Raw genomic sequence first — 7,433 nt, forward strand, 5'->3', positions numbered from 1 at the left:
ATAAGCAACTTTTTTTTTTTTTTTTCTTTTTTATACTTTGCTGAAACTGTTGGCCCTTCTATGATTTTAGGATTCTCTGAAAGAAACACCAAGAATTCAATAAATAAATCCAGCAAATTTTTCATGATTTTTTTTAGTGTTTTATTTAAAGTTTTATTTTATATTTTAAGTGGTTTTTTTGTTTGTTTGTTTGTTTGGTTGGTTGGTTGGTTGATTGGTTGGTTGGTTTTGATGACAATAAATGTGTAAATCTAAAACACAGAGCAGATAAATTCTGTTTTGGCATCAGCAAAGTTAAGTTGTGTGTTGTGAGAGCAAAGATGTGGTTACAGGCAGCTTTGGTACCTTACTTCCATAGCCCTTTTACGGAATTAATCTCTTCTATTTCAAGTTCTTATGTGTCCAAAACTTGAGGAGTGAGAGGATCGCCTGCTGGAAGTTGTCTCCTGTCACCACATAGAGCAGTAAGTTTCCAAATGTATTTAACGCTGCTAAAGGTTTAGCTAGAATAAGCATGAAAAGGATCATGTTCTTGAAGTGGCAGCTAGCTGCTCGCACTCGGAGCTCTATCCGAATCCCCCGAAAGATGTGGAAGGGGAGGAAGCACACGTAGAAGACCACCAAGAGGACGATGGCGAGTCTGCGAGCCTTCTGCTTATAGCAAGTCTGCGTGTGGGGCCCAGTAGCCAAGGTGTAAATAATGAGCACATAGCACAGAGTCACCGTCAGCAGGGGCAAGAAGAAGCCAAACATCGTCAGCAGCCAGTTATACCATCGAGTAGTGTCAAAGTCCTCAGCAGAAGACAGGTCTGGGCAGATGGTCCTATTCTCCATGTGCTTCGTGGCGATCAAGATGCCCAAGGGGCTGATGGCTACCAGGGAAATCATCCATACTACTATGCAGGTCACCACTGCCCATCTCCGTTTTTGAACAAAAACGCATCTAATTGGGTGGACGACTACAAAAAAGCGGAAGATGCTGAAGCAGCTCAGGAAGATGATACCACTGTACATGTTGAAGTAGAAACCAAAGTGAATAAACTTGCACATGAAGTCTCCAAAAATCCAGTTATTTCCATTAGCAGAGTAGTGTATAAAGAAAGGAAGCGTAGCTACATACAGTAGGTCAGTGATTGCCAGGTTTAGCATAATGATGGTGCTGCTTTTCCAGGGCCTCATCTTGACAAAATAAATAAAAATGGCCATAATGTTCCCTGGGAAGCACACCAGGAAGATTAGGCTGTAAAGGACAGAGAGGTACGATTTCACCTGTAAGAAATCTTCATCCTTGCAGCTTGTCAAAGAGTCTGCGTGGCCTGCCAGAGCAGTAAAATTGTCTGTGCCTTCAGGTGCCATGTTTGCAGAAATCTTCTTAAAGCTTTACAAAAATAAGACGTTTAATTTTAACTGATTTGTTAGGACAAATGAATTTGATTAAATCTTCCATCATTGGAGCAAATGTCGTATGTTAAACAAGGTATAGTAGGGGGAAAGAACAGGGATATGTTAACACACACAACTTTTACATAGATCCCCCTGCTCCAATTTCACTCTCCTCCCCCTCCACCCTTCCTTAAATTTTGATGATGATTAATTTTACCTTTGCTCTATTTAATCTCCTGCACTGAAGGTGACAACTGAAGATGTTGCTTATCCCCAAACCTGCAAGAGTAGAAAAAAAAAGACATTTAAGAAGCTAGAGAAAGTTTGGGCTTAGAATTTACAAAACTTTGAATTAGCCATAGCCTTTCAGAAAGCAAAGTTGTACCCATGTCTTATCTTCATTAAAGTGAGCTAGTCAGTGTTTTGTACTCATGAAATCAGAGATGGTATTCTAGTTTCATGAAAACCAAAAGATGTTCATCCTGAATCTCAGGATCTGATTCTCCCATAACTGGACAGTAATGGCTCGTCCCCTAAATATGATCTTATTCTTTTGGAGCCATCAGACTATCAAACTGGTAGGAGTGCATTTCATGGGAAAAAAAAATAATAATAATAAAAAAAAAAAAAGCAAACTTGTTAGTGGTATAGTGGCATAAAACTGATTTTAATGACTACAAAGTTTTTCTCAAGGAGCTGAAGAAAGGTGGAAAGCACAGATATTGACTGAAGGCATTGCTCTTGCCTCCCATTTCATGTGAATTGCAACTAGATAGACTTGTCTCTGAAATGGTTTCTGATCTGCCATGGCCAATTTGGATCTCTCCACAGTGAGTTCAGGACATAACCTCTCTTGGTACTGTTTTAACCTGAGGGAATGGTAACCAAGGATGAAATTATCTCATCTAACTTCAGACTTGTAAAAGTTAGACATTTAAACTGGAGCCAGCCATCCTAAGCCCCCCTTTATCATCGAGAGAGAGATCTAGGTTCCTCCAGGGCATAATATATCTTCCCATAAGAGAAGTTTCTAAGATAAATGATTTACTCTTTTGGTATACATATTTGTCTCCATTGATGACAAAAGCAGCCCAAAGAGACAGAACTCGATGTCTAGCCTTTACATATCTCAAGTGAGGCAAAAGTGTGGGTCTCCAGTGTCTCAGTTGAGACCCACTCCTACAGAACCTGAACTAGTCCATCTGAGAAAATAGTTTTAAGCAACTTAATAAAGTGCAAGACAGGGTACTATCAAGCCCAAATATCTCTCTTTTGTCTCAGAAAGACAGCCTTTATGTTAAATCTGTATTACACTGAACAACTGTGATGAAGCCATTGCATTTAAAAAATAATTTTAAAAAGTCATCATTCTACCTTATTGCTGTCCTGGAAATCCTCTGAATAGAATTAGTTTTTGACGTGATTCATTTAGCAGCATTTAGCATATTGCCTCTATGGCAGTTTCTGCATTATCCCAAAGACTGATAGAACATACAGATTTTCTCTGACAAAGCTAGTCATTAAGGCTGTAACACAACAGGAACGATCTCATCCTAACCAGTCGGAAAGATGGATATCATTTTGTTATTCAGGACCGCTGCTGGGAGAAATTTGAACAGTGTCCCCATAACTTAGTTAACAGAGTAATACTTTTAAACACAAACATTAGCTCAGGTATAGCAGCATTGCTATAAGATGTATTTGGTAAAAGCTGAGGCTTGTTCTAAACAAATTCAGATTAATGTTCAGACAAAAGCTAGGGATATACACATTTTATCTCTTTTCTGCTGCTTGGTGACACCACTGTCACCTACATTTATATCTTTAACTGATATATTTTAAATAAAGCTAGACAAAATCTTATATAATGTTTGATTCATCCCCAGTTTAGTTTACTTGTACTGCTGATCTGTTCTTCTCTGCAACCTTGAACCCTCCAAACTGAAAATGGAGAAATATTGCTTACCTGAAAACCTGCAATTCTGCTTCTCCCTTTCATTGCTGTGAGCAAAGATCACTACAAATGAAATGTATTTATGTCTTCCTTACAGTGAAACAGGTCTTAGTAAGGCTTTGCAATCACATATACCCGCTCCCTGGCACTCCGTGTGGCAGTAAATTAAGAGAATAGTGTAAAACATCAGCCACCGGCTTAGGGATCAGCTTTTAGACCTGGGTGGTTGCAGGAGATATCTTTTGCCCTCTGCCCCTTATGCTGTCTTGCCTTCTGAGAACAGATCATGCTTTTCTGACAGCAGTTCTGCGTGCTGAGGTAGCCCTGTAGTATTCAAATATCAGCAGATCACATTTAAATTAGCATGTATATGAGCATCCATGTGTTTATAAAAGAGAAAATTAAATTTATTCTCTGGTTCCTGTGAAGCGAAACCTGATCACCAAACTGAATAAGGCATGTTGCCATTTCAAGGTTAGGTGAAAAATATTATGACATGCTGTTTCTGCATTAAAAACAAATGTCTAACAAAGTCCAATTTTCACGTCATGTAAGAAAGGAAGTTTTGGCATGATTTGCTTTTCAGGAACCGTGTCATACTTTCTGCTTGGTTTTGGTGAATACATTATATACAATTAATGCTGACCAGTTACTAATGAGATGGCAGAAGCTGCAAACTTACTTTCTTTTGAGTCTTTGCTTTTGGGCTTCATGATTTTCAAGACCTGCAATCATCCATGCTTCTTGAACCAAAAGACTCTTCTTGAATAAAAATCTCATTACCGCCCTTAGCTCGAGGAACAAGATCAAAAGAGATTATTAAAAAAAAAAAAAAAAAAAAAAAAAAAAAAGACAAAAAGAAAAAGAAAAATCGTAGTATTTTGCATTTTGAAACTGTAGGCTTCAATCCCTGTTCTTGCAGCATGGTCCTTGCAAAGAGGCCATAGCTGCCCATCCATGTGCATCCTTCTAGCCCTAGTACATCTTATAGGTCCTACTCAGTGATGAGGTGTATGATCCAGATTTCAACTCTGAACAGTAGGCTTGTTAGTGCAGTTATGGAGAACCACATAGATAAGAATATTTTTAGGAAGGCCATCTTGACTCTCCTTGGGTGCCTGCACCATAGGTTTGTGTTGGGAGAACATGATTTGTTTTGCTAACTTTGAATATTATTTGTTTGTCATACTGTAGGGAAAGAGCAGTAGTGGGCACAATTAAGACTGGAGCAGCAGTCTGACAATGAGAACATTATCTATCTGTTACAATTACTCTGTTCTCATTTGACCAAGCTTTTCTCTAGGTCAATGCCTAGAGCACTTTTAAAAAATGACTCAAGTTTCTCAATAATTGTAAAATACATTGTCATGTATCAGCTCGGGGATCAGCAATTGTTTAAATAGTTATTACCCTGCTCCTAGACACTGCATGTGTCATTAGAAATCATTGGTATGAGGCTGTGGCCTAATAAGCACAGAGGGAGCTAATTATAGCTAGGGATCATTTAATGTGTCCATACTTAATCCATTATAGCCCCATGCAGCAGGGGCTGGTATTTATCTCACCTTGGTGGTGGCAGTGCCTTACATGAAATGGAAGTGGGCTTTCCCAGCACCATGACCATAACTGCCAGGGATCCAGGTCACTGGGGTTTTGAACAGGCTCCATGGGCAAGAAAAGAGAACAAAACCTCTATTTTCAGACCAGCTGCAAGAAAGGGGCACTACTGCGAGGTCATTCAGAGCAGCTCTGCATGGAGACCAAGCTGTGTGCTTTACCCTACCCAAATCTTGTCTCATTTGTGGCTAAAAGGCTGCCTCCTACCTGCCCCAGACCTCACTTGACCCTACCCCAGAGCTTCATCAGCTCCTCACTGAGCACGAACCTTTGGAAACATTGGCTTGATTTGCAGCCGTTGATTGGGCCAGACCCTTGTGTCAGGCACTTGGGAAGCTTTGGACAAACAATTCACATCCACTTGTGAATGCCTGAAGATCACTTGCCTGGTGTTGTGTAGGATCTCTGTGAGTGAAGGCTGACTCTCCAATGTGACTTCAGCCTGGGGTCTTTCCTCCTTACTAGTAGTCTCCCCACCTCATTTCCATGGATCTTTTAAGTCTGTCTATAGGTAGACCAGTCTGATTCTTACCAAAAACATGGACCTTTTTGTGCTTTAAGGCTATCCTTGTCCAGGTCCCCTCCACAAGCAGCAGAGAGCAATCAAAACACTCTGTAGTTTCACAGCTGGCTTCAGTGGCCCTAATTTCAGGCTGCTGTCAAAAGCATTGACAACACTACCTCTCTCCTCTCGTCTTAAAAAGACTTTTCAGTGGTGCAGTAATGGGATGTGTTGGCTCAGTGATCTGACTGAAAACAAACCAGTTTTCTTATTCATGGTGTACCTTTCTGGTACGTTGTTGAGTGGCTGTGGCTTCTCCTGTGAATGCTTCAGCTCCAGTGATGGGGACTGGGCAGGGGCAAGAGGAGGACAGCAGAAGTAGACCAGCTCATCCTGGCAATGAGGTTGCACGGCAGGTCGATTCATCAGATGTGCTGTCATTTTCCCTAATTTGATGACCATTGTGAGGAATGGCAAAGACCAGCTGACAGCAAAAAGGAAGCTACTTGCACTTTCCCTGAAACAACCATTACAAAATCCTGCAGAGTTCACGTGCATATATAACTGTTGCCCTTGGTCTCTGTACAGAAAGGAAATGGGAATGATTTGGTAGCAGGATTATTAATTAGATATTTCCTCTTAAAACTTTATACTATAGGCTGGGTCAGCTATCAGAGAGAGCACAATGCATGTTGTATTTTTCCTTCCGTGATGGCAGGGTGAAGAGGACACACAGGGCAAGAGATGAGTTCGCATATTGGGAGCATACAGTCTGCTTCAAAAACTTGCAGTCCAGAATACAGAAGTGGAGAACAAAGTCCAATGCCTTTATTTTGCTTTGTTCGGTTAAATCACACGTGGCTGGTTGCAAACAATGACTCTTTCCTCCGCATGGGCTGGCTGTTAGCTTCTAAAAGGCATTGGGGCAGAAGAGGTCATAGCAGGGCTTTTTGTGATATCTCAACATCACTGCTGAACTTGGCTGTAATTAGGACTTGCAGGTGTGAGGGCTGACAAGCTGCTCCTTCACCTCAGGGGCCATTCTCATCTCAAAAAAATCTGATCTAAAATCAACGGGTGTAAGTGAAAGGCTCCTGACGGTGACCCTGGGCTTTGGGTCAGACCTTCAGACATGGCAGCACATAGTGTGGCGCAGTGGGAATCACAAGGATAACTCTGATTAATTGCAGTGTAGGAAAATAGACAGTTTGTTGGGCAAGTGCTAGGCTCCGGAGCGTTATGAGCTTTCATTATACATTTTACTTTTGGTTCAGCAAATGTATAATCTTTCCACGGGCTATTTCCCTTAGCAGACACGCATTTGTTTGGCTGATTTTACTCTGTGTGTGATTGAACACCTAATTACAGTTGGTATCAGACCACCATCAAGAGATGCTCAGTTCTGTTGAGAATGATACTGTGCATCTTCATCACACAGGAAAACCAACTCCAGCTCTGCCTTCACATTTCTCCCCTGAGACAGACTGGTAAGGGCAGCATTTTTTAATCCCTAAATGCATGTTAAGTCTAAATTAATCACTTCTAAATGCTGCCATCCAATTATGTAGGTAATAGAGACTGTTAATGAAAACTTCTGGAAAAGAATATTTTACCTTCAGAAAATTGCATGTATAATCTGGAATATAAGCAGTGCTGCCACATCAGCTGAACAGAAGTAGCTCGATACAGTTCCAAAAATAGCCTGTATGGATCTGAGGCACAATTTTTTGGCTAACGCTAGTCCTTGAAGTGAATTGGTACTCATTGACTACAGGGCACAGAAGAAGACAAAATTCACTGAAGCCTTTAGATGAGTACTGAACTTTCAGGCGAGCCATGGGGAGTGGAGAGAAGAAAAGCAATGGGACAATTTGCTTGCTTAAAGCCAGTATGTGCTCAGGTACCTTGGTACAGCTTGGGCAAGACCATAAACTGGTGAATAAAAAATGCCGTGGAAGCACCCAGCTATGAAGCAGT

General features: G+C 40.9%; 1 pseudogene across 1 annotated transcript; it reads right to left on the reverse strand.

Annotated features, from left to right (window-relative positions):
* Positions 1-381: 381 nt before the first annotated feature.
* Positions 382-4,084, reverse strand: LOC311430103 (2-oxoglutarate receptor 1 pseudogene; annotated as a pseudogene). Its single transcript has 3 exons — positions 4,020-4,084; positions 1,601-1,662; positions 382-1,378 (listed from the first exon to the last, which is right to left on the reverse strand). The product of its transcript is annotated as a 2-oxoglutarate receptor 1 pseudogene (transcript).
* Positions 4,085-7,433: the final 3,349 nt, after the last annotated feature.

The sequence above is a fragment of the Aythya ferina genome (genome assembly GCF_964211825.1).
Source record: "Aythya ferina genome assembly, chromosome: 1".
NCBI lineage: Eukaryota > Metazoa > Chordata > Aves > Anseriformes > Anatidae > Aythya > Aythya ferina.